This window comes from Schistocerca gregaria, chromosome 7 (assembly GCF_023897955.1).
Source record: "Schistocerca gregaria isolate iqSchGreg1 chromosome 7, iqSchGreg1.2, whole genome shotgun sequence".
Classification (NCBI taxonomy): domain Eukaryota; kingdom Metazoa; phylum Arthropoda; class Insecta; order Orthoptera; family Acrididae; genus Schistocerca; species Schistocerca gregaria.
Genome location: NC_064926.1, coordinates 229,428,133 through 229,442,307, shown reverse-complemented (window position 1 = coordinate 229,442,307; position 14,175 = coordinate 229,428,133). Strand labels below are relative to the sequence as shown.

At 43.9% G+C, this 14,175-nt stretch overlaps 1 protein-coding gene across 4 annotated transcripts in view; it reads left to right on the top strand.

The window, feature by feature from the left end:
- The window catches only part of LOC126281458 (proline-rich protein 36), a 795,503-nt gene that overhangs the window by 412,496 nt on the left and 368,832 nt on the right, over window positions 1-14,175 (top strand). The gene's annotated exons all lie outside the window — the stretch shown is intronic.

Below are 14,175 nucleotides of genomic sequence, written 5' to 3'. Positions count from 1 at the left end.
GATGTCATGTCTCACGAACTGGGTGTAGTACAATGATACAATATTGTAGGTACTTTCAGCGTCATATGTTGACACTGTCAGCGAAATGTGTTGCGAACGGAGCTGATAAAAAGGAAGTAATCAATTTAAACTTAATCGTCGTTGCGGCAGCGTTTCACGCATTTCATTGTTCATGAAGTCACATCATCAGAACTGTGTGTTGTACAGTGATGCAATTTCACATTTACATCTAGTGGTATATTTACATTCTGTTTACAACGTGTCTCACCAATGCAGTTAACAGTAAATAAGTAATAAACAATAGTGTGGTGCCGCATGCGGTACGTTTACTGCATAAACAGCGGGAAAGAAGTAAACAATAAACATTTTCCCTTTCATCATTTACAGATATTATCAGCCAGAAAAAAATTCTTAATGATTTGTTATTATGTGCGAAGTTTGTTGCAAGTCAGTCTCAAATACTGGATGAATAAAGACTGAGAGTTCAAGCATGGAAGGGCGCGCTTACCCGTTCGATGGGTGGGTGAGTCCTACTACCGTAGCGATCGTCGCTTGACAGTAACGTACGTGTGTACCAAGTTTGGTTGAAATCAGTCCAGTGAGTTAGGAGGACGTATGGAACCTCGTACAACATACACACACGCACACACACACACACACACACACACACACACACACACACACACACACACACATACACATACACACACACACACACACACACACACACACACACACACACACATTTTTTGTAACATGTATAGATAAAACTGTAATTCAGCCCACCATGCAACAATTCGAGTTTTAAAAGATGGTGGTCATATTCAGCAAATTTCACCAAAATTACTTTTGACTCTTTATGTCCGCGACGGAGTTTTTGATCAAATTCTCTTGATTGAAATTATTCAATATCAAAGAAGTTGTAAGGAGAAATTTTCAGAAGTTCCAAGGTGGATTTATGGAATTCAAACATGGATGTTATATAACAGCTGGAATTCAGAAGTATGAAATATTTTGCGAGATATAATACTGAGAATTAATTAAATATTATCTGGTACTTTACTGTTCCTACAACATTTTCATTGCAAATAAAGGTCTCACTATTCCATTAGTTACTCTACCTGTGGTGAGTTTTGTCTCGTTGCAGGTGCGCAGTTGAAAGTAACTAGTTTTTCGAGGCGGGTGCCTGCGAGCTTTGTATAACGGTAGATTTTGTTTCTCTCTGTGGTGAATCTCTTTTCGTATCAATCGCCTGTCAGGAATTCAGCAAACAATCGAGCTATTGGCATTTTCGCAATACTTTCGAGTTCTTTTCAATCAGAGCAAAATCGTGGACAACGGTAAAATACGCGTATTTCGAGTGCACCAATATCGCAAATGTCAACATTCTACGGAGCCGCAAAAACTCATTGTTTAGAGTACACCGAGTTATTCGATAAATACCGCAATGAGGACAGAACTTGATATTCCCCTGCATTCACCGTGCTTTATTTCACAACGCGCTACATTGCGTAATTTGTTTGTTAACTTAGTTAACAGCTACGTATTGAATAATGCGATGATGAGCCAAAACAGTGTGACTACTGCCCACCGCGAGATGAAATGCGCCTGACTGCGTTCCGAGCACGCGGCGAGGTAAGGAAAGTGTAGACTGAAGTGACAGAAGTCGTTGCATAGCGATATGTACATTTACAGGTGTCGGTAGTACCGCTTAGAAAAGTTATAAACGTGCAAGGCACTGGCTGTGCGGTTATTTGTACTCAGGTGATTTATGTGAAAAAAGTTTCGAACGTTATTGTGACTGCTCTACGAACGCGAATGGCAATTGGAGCTGGACGCTTGGGATGTTCCCTTCCAGAAATCGTAAGGGAATTCAATATTCCGAGGCGCACGGTGTCAACAATATGCCGAGAATGCCAAATTCAGGCATTTCCTCTCACCGCGAACAACTCAGTCATATGGCCCTCGCTTAAAGACTGAGAGGGGCGGCCCTTTCGGAGAGTCGTCAGTGCTAACAGACAAGCAACACTGCGTGAAAGAACCGCTGACTTTAATGTCGGACGAACGACGAACGTATCCGTTAGAAAAATACCTCGACATCTGACGTAGTAGGCTGTGGCAGCACGCGACCAACACGAGTGGCTATGGTAACTGTACGACATTGTATGCAGCGCCTCTACTGGGCTCGTGATCATACCAGTTGAATCGTAGACCGATGGAAAACCGTGACTTGGTCAGATGAGGACATTGTATGCAGCGCCTCTACTGGGCTCGTGAACATACCAGTTGAATCGTAGACCGATGGAAAACCGTGACTTGGTCAGATGAGTCCCAGTTTCAGTTGGTAGGAGCTGATAGATAGGTTCGATTGGGGTGCAGACCCACGAAGCCACGAACCCAAGTGGTCAACAGGGTACTGTGCAAGTAGTGGTGGTTCCATAATGGTGTGGGCTGTTTTTACATGGAATGGGCTAGGTCGTCTGGTCCAACTGAACATATCATTGACTAAAATGATTATGTTCGGCTACTTTGATAGCATTTGCAGCCATTCATTGACTTTATGATCTCAAACGCCTCTTTGGACCACAATGGTTCGCGTTTGGTTTGAAGAATATTCTAAACAATTCGAGCGAATGATTTGGCCACCCAGATCACCCGACATCAGTCCCATCCAACAGTTATGGAACGCAATCGAGAGGTCTGTTTGTGCACAAAATTCTTCAGTGATAGCATTTTCGCAATTATGTACGGCTGTAGAAGCAGCTTCGCTCAGTATTACTATAGGGAACTTCCACCGACTTGTTGGGTCCATGCCACGTCCAGTTGCCGCACTACACCGGGCAAAGGGAGGACCGCCACGATATTAGGAGGTATTTCATGGCTTTTGTCACCTCAGTGTATAAGCGGAATAGCGACTAATGGCGCATCATTCTAGTGACGATACGAGGCGCAGCCGGGAAATTCAACTGGCAAAGCGAATTTGTCAGAGGGCAGTTTCTTACTGGTCGGCTCCTGGGAACGTGCGTTTCGGAGACGACAGAGACGGTCGATTGATCACGTGCTACTGTCGTGAGCGTTGATAAGAAGTGGTTGAAGGACATTGAAACCACAAGGGGGCGAGAAATTGTTACATGTGTGCATCCATCATTACGGAACAGATATGACGACAGAGTACAGTGCTGGTGTAGGCATAAGTGTTTAGGAGCACACCGTTCAGCTCATATGGCTGAAAACGTGTTTCTGGAGCAGATGACCCTTAGTGTTCTCATGTTCACCCAATGACGTTGTTACTTGTTATTAGACAGGGAAATGAGATTTGGCCGTCGATCAGTGGAAACATGTCGTCTAGTCGGACGTATCTCGGTTCTTGTTACACTGAACCGATTATTGGGTCCGAGTATGTGGTCATCTTGGCGAACAGCTACTCGAAACCGCTACAGTCGCGTGGCAGTGTGCGCAATATTACGCTACAGGGAACAGTCACCTAGGCTTTCATGCGATCTGTGTAAGTAATCGAAGGCGCCTTTGGACGACGCGAACATCGTTGGAGGCCATTTGCATCCCTTATAGCTTAATATCTTTCCGGACGGTGACGACGTCATCCAGGAGGCCGCCTGTCCAAGTAACAAGGTCAGAAACGTGCTAATGCGGTTTTAGGGGCATGCTAGTGAAGCCACGACTATGTCTTGACCTGTTCAGAGCATGATCCGACACATCTTAATCAGATGCCAGCTCCTCGACGTCCGCAGTTTACGGGAACAAGATGACCTGTTCACATCAGGTGTATCCATCAGGTACTGTGGGCCTCCGGGTACCTACCAAGGACTTTCAAGGTCCATGCCACGCACAGTGACTGCTGTGTTGCTTCCCAAGACTGGTCCAAAACGCTATTATGCAGGTGGTTGCTGATATTTTGTGTCATCGGTGTATTTCAAATGATCGTCGTTTCTTATTCCCAAATCTCACCACGGTCCACATTTCACGCTGTTGTGCTATACTTACATCCATCACGACTCATATGACTATTTTGATACGATCCAAAAATTACTTCCGGTGAAAACTACGTTGTTCGCTCATAACAGACACTCTCACTTCATTCCTAGACGTGGTCGGATTATCATGGGTCCATATCATTCATACACACAAGTCATTACCGGAGACGATAAATGCCATCAGTAACAGAAAGACTCGAGGTCTTATTCGGTGAACAGTTTTAATCTGCCACGGAGTTTCATACCAGCGCAGACTCCGCTACAGAGTGGAAATATCATTCTGGAAACATCCCACAGGCTGTGTGCCTAACCCAGGTATCAGGAATAACCTGTCTTCCAGGAGGCCGGCCGAAGTGGCCGAGCGGTCCTAGGCGCTACAGCCTGGAACCGCGCGGCCTCTACGGTCGCAGGTTTGAATCCTGCCTCGGGCTTGGATGTGTGTGATGTCCTTAGGTTAGTTAGGTTTAAGTAGTTCTAAGTTATAGGGGACTGATGACCTTAGAAGTTAAGTCCCATAGTGCTCAAAGCCAACTTCCAGGAGTGTTGCTCTTGCAAGTGACGCAGGAGAACTTCTGTGAAATTTGGAAGGTATGAGATGAGGCACTGACGGAAGTAAAACTGTGAGGATCGTGCTTGCGTAGTTGAGTCGGTGGAGTAATTGTCCGCAAAAGGCAAAGATCTTAGGTTCGAACTCTGATCCGGCACATAGTTTTAATCTGCTAGGAAGTTTCAACAGGAAGTACCGCGTACTGCTCTACGACCTTCGAAATTGTAGTCTGACTCTATCCCACTTAGTTATGGGGCAACAATCCTTAGCCCATAACCTAAATAAATAAAAGGAAAAAGTTATCTTTGTGCAGAATGGAGGTTTGGTCTCTAGAGTTCTGCTTTGGTTCGCTCAGTAAGAACGTTGAGGTCGAACACAGTACCAGCAGAAGAAGTCGATGAGCTATCTGATGCCGTCCCGGAGATGTGAGTTCTCCGTTGCCGTGCAGAATAGCAACAGCTGCTTGCCGACGTACGACTGCTGCTCTGGTGTTGGCGGCCGTTGGGGCGTCAATGGATTCCGCCGGGGGACCAATCTCGCTGCCGATCGCTGGGTGGGAAGCTCGCTTCGTGCCAACACCCAGCATTCCTGCCCGCCTGCGGGCTTCGTCTCAACAACACCCGTTCCTCTGTTCGCTGCTTCACCGTGATCCGATGGGTACCCAACGACAGCGACTCCTATCACGACGTGAAAGGGAATTTCTGCATCCATCACTCATTTCGGCAAGGCTTTTGTACACAGAAAAGTGTTATGAAAGAACTGCTAATCAATTTAGGCGTTTCGAAAACAAATTCCCATCTTCATGTCTAAATCCTTTAAATATTAACCTGCCACAACAATTTTTTATACATGCGGTTATCTTTATTGATCATTTTTCAACCAGCTTTCTAAATTGTCCATTTCTTTACATATTACTTTTTGAAACAAGTGCAACAAAAGAAAAACACAATATTTATATTGCCATATCTTAGAACACCTGGTGTATACTCGTATAATGACCATGTTAGTTGCTGGCAGACGACCGCAATTCCTGTGAGTCTTCTTTTGCAACTGTATCTTTGTCACCTATTACTGTTTCACTTAACGTAAGAAAAAAGTGAAGTACTGGTAATAATAAGAGAGATCAAATGTAAGTCTCGTCTTCATACGATATCCTGCGAATCATGGATGAATAGTAACAGTCTGGTTTCACATTCCTTGATTTCCGTACAGCTTTTGACACACAGTGTCCAACTGAAGACTGTTAACAAGGGTGTAAGCATATGCAATCTTTTCTCAGGAAATTGAATAGCTTGAAAACTTTTTAAGCAAGACGGCAAGTGCCCACCAAAGATCAGGGTACCGTCAGAAGTGCCCTGGGCAAAGCAGATAGGACTGCTCTTTTTCTTTACATACGTAAGTGGTCTGGAACAGTTTGCTAATTACGCTGTAGTACACTGGAATGCATCATCGTTGAGTGATTGTAGGAGGATGCAAAATGATTTGGACAGTGCAAATGAGTAGGAAAAACAGTCCTGTAATGTTCGATAGAGTATTAGTGATCTGCAGCTTAACACAGTCACTTCAACTAAATGTCTAAGCGTTACGGTGCTAAGCAATATGAACTGGAAATAGCACATAAGATTAGTAGTGGCGACAGGTCGAGTTCGGTTTACTAGGAGAATAAAAGGAATGTGTAGTCTATTTATGAAGGAGACCGTGAATATAACACTTGTGCGAAAAGTTCTCAAGTCCTGTTAGAGTATTTGAGGTTCACGCCAGGTCAGGTTAAAGGAAGATATCGAAGAACTTCACAGGCATGGTGCCAGATATGATACCGGTAGGTTGGTTCACCACGCGCGAATCGCGAAAATGCTCCGTGAACTCAAATGGGAATCTATCGAAAGAAGACGACGTTTCTTTCGCGTAACACTGTTGGAAGAGCTAAGAGAACCAACATTTGTCACTGAATACAGAACGATTTCATGACTCCCAACTTAAATCTCGCTTAAGGATCACGAAGACAAAATAAGAGAAATTACTGCTCGTGCGAAAGCATACAGATAGTCCTTTTTCCCTCGTTACATCTGCAAGGAGAACAGGAAAGAGAATGACGAGTCGTGTTAAAGGGTACATTTACCATGCCCCAAATAGTGGTTTATGGAGTGTATCTAGACATAGACGAAGATATAAAAATTGAGAGAGAGGACGAATGGGAAGAGCAATAGAAGGAAGAAGAAGAGAAGATTGGTCATTATTAAATAGTTGTAACGGATGTGACTTGTTTTATGTTAAATCGTAGTGAATTTCTGCATACTCTCCGGTGGAAGTAGGGAGGGGGGAAGCGAGGGAGAAATATAACTCGGATTCCTTCACGTTTTTCGATAGGTAATTCACTTGTAGACATCATCAGGATCTTTTCTAATGAACCATTTATAGCTGAGTGATAGCACTTCATATTTCCAATCCATCTTTCAGCGAATATCGTACTATAATTTTAAAATGAATATAATATTGTTTGTAAGTCTGGTACTGACGGTGCAAGTAAAAGCTATGCACTGTTTGGATTGTTGATATGAACAGCAGCACAGTTTCACGCAGACTAGATTGACTATGTTATTGTGAGTCCTCTGGCGGTACACGGGAACTCACTACTATGTTGCATTTTTCATGACATAATTAAAATGCAACATTCAGGCTGGACTAACAGCTGATGTGTGTGTTGCAAGTGACAGATTAAATTATTTTCACGAACGTGTGAAGTGACGTTAATGTGGTGGTGCTAAAGCCAACATGTAGTCAGATTGCATCATCCAAGCGAGTGGAGCGAGTCATAAAATCTGCAAACAAAACACGGGGAGCTTCATCCTGTACTACTGTAAGCATTAAACCTGCTTGTGATCTGTCAAACTTAAGGCCTCGTATCCCCACACAACGCCAACCCCTACCGGGCGTAGTACGTGGTACTTATTTCATGTGTTACCAGGTAATATTTATAATGACCTGGGGTATTAAACTGCGTAGTTCTTTAACTATATTTTTCTTTGCGTATTTGTGTAAGAGAAGTTTAAAAAAATATTTCGCAGTTTACAAAAAGCTTTAAGGGTATCAAACATTATTCCTATACACATTTAGCTACATATATGTTTATAACACACAAATATTCTTTTTTTAACTCATTTAATAGATTTGACGCTACCGGCACCATTCTTTCACCATTCATCTGGGTTAGGTACACATTCCAAGTTACGAAGGAATACGTGTCTCTCGTTAAGGTTAGGAAGCAAAGGAAATGCTCCGTAAGACGCTCAGCACTAACAGAAGTAATTAAATGTTGTGAAGAGGCACCTAATGATTACCAGACGCACAACTTGTGTTGTTGATATGTCATAATGTAAAATCCGTGATGAAATGAAATGTGTTGTTTTCTTCTGGTTCTTCCCTTTCAAGGTATTATCGACAATGTGACCCACGCCAGCTCCCCTCATACCCATGTTTTTCTAAATCCTCCGTTACTTGACTGATCAACAAAAAGACAACGGAAAATATCGTCCAATCCACGGCCAGGACAGGAATGAGAAATTGTTCCTTTGTTACAAAGCGCGTGGCTCAGCTATTGCGATAACATTGAAATGCCATTCTACAACGTGTCAAATGGCCACAATCGCTGTGATACGATTAATTTATGTATGATTGTTCTAGCGATATTTGTATTTTATACATTGTGTTTTAAACAACCGTTACTGAGATAACTCCCGCCGAATATGTAAATAAAACAATCCATAAAAAATTAATTTTTAATCATGTATGATGACCTTGGGAATCCCACTTGGTTTGTGCTACTTTTTCCAGTGACTACACGAGTAATTTTTAATGATTTCTTGCGTCAAAGATAGGTAATTCTGTCTGGGAGGACTATACATGCAAACGCTATATCTGGACGAAGGGAAGGTTTCCCAGATACCTAATGACGAAGTTTTTAGTCACTTCACTTAATTTAATTGAACCATACACACATAGCGTCTGGAACAGGGGGAAAGGTTTTAGTACAAAACGAGTGAGTTTTAAATGCTGGTACATATTTTAAAGACGCTGGACGAAATTAATGTTGTATTGAAACTACATAATCAATGTACGGTACAGCACAATATTATTTCAGATCACGCTACTTAACATATGAAATCCACACGGTGTAAACACCACACTCGATATAAAGATGGTTTTAAATGAAGCTATATTAGGTAGCCTCTTGCAATAATGTTCACGATAGTAGTACGTGAACATTCGATCAGATTCGTTCACAGGCTCGGTATAATAATAATAATCTGCACTTCGTCAAAGTCGTTATCTCAATGGCTTTCCCAATTTTCTTCCCATATCTCCGCCAGGATAAACCGTGTCTGCTCCGCTTACATACTTTTGTTACCGTGTCACGTGCTCGCAACGCCACCAGATAGCATCCGACGTCTTGGTGGTCTCTGGTCATAATGTTTAGGCTGTTCAGTGGATATTCACATTAAGGTCGCACTACGTTGCATATATGCTGCAGCAATGTCCTCAAAAGGAAACTTTCTGATCGCATCTTATAGTAGTGAAGTACTTTGCAATGGTATCCCTGATGCTGACATCAGGTTGTTACACAACTGGCCATTAAAATTGCTACACGAAGAAGAAATGCAGATAATAAACGGGTATACATTGGATAAGTATATTATTCTAGAACTGACATGTGATTACATTTTCACACAATTTGGGTGCATAGATACCGAGAAATCAGTACCCAGAACAACCACATCTGGCCGTAATAACGGCCTTGATACGCCTGGGCATTGAGTCAAATAGAGCTTGGATGGCGTGTATAGGTACAGCTACCCATGCAGCTTCAAGCCGATACAACAGTTCATCAAGGGTAGTGACTGGCGTATTGTGACGAGCCTGTTGCTCGGCCACCATTGACCAGACGGTTTCAATTGGGGAGAGATCTGGAGAATGTGCTGGCCAGGGCAGCAGTCGAACATTTTCTGTACCCAGAAAGGCCCGTACAGGACCTGCAACATGCGGTCGTGTATTATCCTGCTGAAATGTAGGGTTTCGCAGGGTTCGAATGAAGGGGAGAGCCACGTGAAGTAACACATCTGAAATGTAACGTACACTCTTCGAAGTGCCATCAATGTGAACAAGAGCCGACCGAGACGAGCAACCAATGGCACCCCCTACCATCACGCCGGGTGATACGCCAGTATGGCGACGACGAATACACGCTTCCAATGTGCGTTCACCGCGATGTCGCCAAACACGGATGGGACCATCATAATGCTGTAAACAGAACCTTTATTCATCCTAAAAAATGACGTTTTGCCATTCGTGCGCCCACGTTCGTCGTTGAGTACACCATCGCAGGCGCTCCTGTTTGCGATGCAGCGTCAAGGGTAACCGCAGCCACGGTCTCCGAGGTGACAGTCCATGCTGCTGCAAACGTCGTCGAACTGTTCGTGCAGATGGTTGTCTTGCAAACGTCCCCATCTGTTGACTCAGGGATCGAGACGTGGCTGCACGATCCGTTACAGCCATGCGGATAAGATGCCTGTCATCTCGACTGCTAGTGGTACGAGGCCTTTGGGATTACCCTCCTGAATTCACCGATTCCATGTTCTGGTAACAGTCATTGGATCTCTACAAACGCGTGCAGCAATGTCGCGATACGATAAACCGCAATCGCGATAGGCTACAATCCGAACTTTGTTAAAGTTGGAAACGTGATGGTACGCATTTCTCCTCCTTACACGAGGCATCACAACAATGTTTCACCAGGCAACGCCGGTCAACTGCTGTTTGTGTGTGAGAAATCGGTTGGAAACTTTCCTCATGTCAGCTCGTTGTAGGTGTCGCCACCGGCGCCAACCTTGTGTGAATGCTCTGAAAAGGTAATCATTTGTATATCACAGCATCTTCTACCTGTCGGTTAAATTTCGCGTCTGCAGCACGTCATCTTCGTGGTTTAGCCATTCTAATGGCCAGTACTGTATATGCTGCAGCAATGTCCTCAAAATGAACCTTTCTGATCGCGTCTTATAGTAGTGAAGTACGTCGTAATGTTGTCCCTGATGTGAACAACAGGTTGGTACATGTATGCACCTGATGCCGTAAGGATTCCCAGTTTCTGAAATGTTTCTTTACAGTGATCCCCACTACTACTTTTAGTTATTATTATTACGCCTGTAGACAGTCCGAAAAAAGAGGCAATGTTTTGAAGCTTTGATTCGTAGAGAAGAATCTCCACTTTATGTTTTCGTAGTGATAAAACTTTGTGACGACCCGTCGTACTTTCCAGTAGTAAGCACCATTCTCGGAGCTAGCGATCTGATAGTGCAGAGGCTGCGAGTTGCCCTAACTGGGCGCCGTGCGCCGGTAATTGCTTGCGTTGTGCGACAACGCATCTGCTGCCGCCACCGCCATTGTCTGCCTCGACACAGTGGCCCTCCGGATGTCGCTCAAGGCTTCTGCGGCGTATCTCGCTGCCGCACAAGGCCCAACGCGTAGCGCGTAGTGTGTAGCTGTGGAAGCCCGGCTGGCTGCTCCCTGCGCCTTAGGCGGGGCCACGATGCTATCCGCGGCGCCCTCTGAGGCTGACGTTGCGACAGGCGCGGCCCGGAACACTGCGCCCTGGTGGGACCGCTCTCACGCAGCGCAGCGCAGGTAGTCGGAACGCTCTGCCCCTCCGCCGCTGTCGCCTCAGTGCCGCGGTCTCCTCCACTCGACGTGTGTTCCAGCGACGTCTCGCTGCCCGTAAGTAGCGCACTGCACGTACCCTGCACCTCACCTTCGCTCAGTGGGCCGTCGCCTTTATTTGCGCTATCCGCATTTCCTCGTCTGCATCAATCCCGCCAATCCAAAATGTTTCGACAATCAGTTAATAAAAAATCAGAGTTACGGTTTTGGTTCTAATGCTTCAGGTGTTCTACATATTCTCCCTCCATTTCGGTGTAATGCACTGAGTCATGTGTAAATATCTGAAAGTGCATCTTTGGGATGTTCGTCCACAGGTCACGTGGGCATGAATGTCGGTTATGTTTTCAAAACACTGAACTTTCATCTGAATTTCTGCACTTTCTCGTTTTGTGGTGGGGTCGTATTGGTAACATAAAGCCTCGTCACCCGTGTTTTGTTCTCAGAAAAGCATTTTCCGCAATTTCCGTTCTAGCCCAGTTTCAGCAGTAGTCCATACGTCATTGTTTTCGTTCAGAGTCAGGGTATGGGACAATCTTGGTGCACACTCTTATCTTCCTCAAGAAATGCTGGATAATGTTTGAAAACTTGATTTAGAGATAACGCCTCATTCCCATTTCTGGCATAGCTACTTTGGCACACTGTCACGGCGCCTCTACCAATTGACATTATCACTCTATCTATTAAAATTATAAATTAATTAATTGTTAAATTAAATATTAAACATTAACTATATTCGAAATTAACTAAAGTCACACGAATGAATTTCTTAATTAAATACATTCCAGACAAAAAAATGGCTCAGAGCAGTATGGGACTTAACTGCTGTGGTCATCAGCCCCTAGAACTTAGAGCTACTTAAACCTAACTAACCTAAGAACATCACACATATCCATGCCCGAGGCAGGATTCGAACCTGCGACCGTAGTGGTCACGCGGTTCCAGACTGTAGTGCCTAGAACCACTCGGTCACCCCGGCCGGCGATTCAAGTCACTGTCCTCACTGTTTATAGCCTCTACAGCTACCTCAGGTACTATACAAGTTCCTCCCTGATGCCCTACCATTCTGTCCCTTGCTCATGTCTGTGTTTTCCATAGGTAATTCATCAGTCCACCTAATTTTTGACATTCTTCTGCAGCCCTACCTCTCAAACACTTAATTCTCTGCTGCTCTGGTCCTCCCACTGTCCATGACTCAATTCTATGTACTACCGTGCTCCAGACGTAAATTCTCAGAAATTTCTTCCTCAGCTTAAGGCCTATGTTTGACACTAGTAGACTTATCTTGTCCAAGAATGGGCCCTTGGCCCGTGATGGTCTTCGGCTTATATTCTCCTTCTTTTGTCCGTTATGCGTAATTTTGCTACCACTGTACAGAATTCCTTTACTGTATCTATTTCGTGGTTCCCAGTTCTCTTACTCTTTTCGCCTTTCTTCGGTTGACTCTCAGTTGGTAGTAAGTCTTAATTAGACTGGGCAATTTAGGTGACCTGTTTTCGACGACGTCTGGTGATCATTATACTGAGAACTTCGCATGCCCCGTGTAGCAATCATATTAATTAGGTAAGAGAGATTAAGGCACACTCAGAGGAGTCATTTTTTGCGTGACATAGACAAATGGAATGAGATAAGAATTCTTTAATATTGGTGGGATTTACCCTGTACCATGAGCTGTACTGGCGGAGTATGTATGTAGATGTAGTTTAAATGCTTCAAATGCCTCTAAGCACTATGGGACTTAACATCTAAGGTCATCAGTCCCCTAGAGTGGGAACTACTTGAAGCTAACTAACATAAGGACATCACACTCATCCATGCTCGAGACAGGACTCGAATCTGCGACCGTAGCAGCAGCGAGGTTCCGTAGTGTATCGGCTACAACCGCTCGGTCACAAAGACGGCTAGATGTAGTATTCAACTTTACCGTTTTGTCCTTGAAAATGGAATGATTTTTCAGTTATAAAACCTTGCCAATTGTTTAAAAAACTCAAAGTACTATGAATTTGCACGTGAGTTGTGAGCTGTGCCGAAACACCACGATCACTCAAGTGGTGCCGAATGCTTATGATCTTGACGAGCGACACATTTTCGGTAACAAGTAATCGATCATTAGATTTCGCCTTCTAGAGAATATTTGGCATTCATATTTTACTTCATGTTCTTCTAAGGATGAGTAATATCTACTACTGATCAGGTATAACATAGTAAAATTGTCCTTCATTAGTCCTTGAAGAAATGTGGAGTTTCCATAAATTAATGAGTCATCAGTGATGCATTTCGCTGAGTAGTTCTTACGAGCTCGAAGTGATAAATATTTTATTTTCTCCACTCTCATAGTACTAGCAAGTCCGCTACTGTGGGATGATGGTTTTGGTAAAAACACCAGCAGTGGGGTTTTGAACAGGCTCGATGATCGTGTTATATGAGGGTATGGTTAAAGGTAATGCCTCCGAATATTTTGTACTCAAACTCTTAAACTTTTTAAATAAAACGACTATTGTTAACATTCTATACCTCTGTTCTTCATGTCCATACATTTCTCAACATAATCATCCCGGTGATGAGCACATTTCTCCCAACGAGAAACCAGTTTGTTTATACCGTCACTGTAGAGTGTTTGGCTTTTGTTCACGGAACCGTAACTTTACTTCTGCTTACACCGCTTGATCACTATCAAAGTGAAATTCTCGAATGAATTGTTCTGGAAACAGATGAAAATTGGACTGGGCATAGTCCGGACTGAATGGGGAATGATGGATGACAGTGAACTCAAGGCGGTAGATTGTTGCAGATGTCGCAGCGTTGATGTGTGGTTTGGAATTGTCATGCTGAAGGAGAGGGTGCTCCATGTGTGTATCAACACTCCGAACTACTGCACCCAGTTTTTCACCCACTGTCACAGTTACATTACAACCCATCGTGTTACACGAG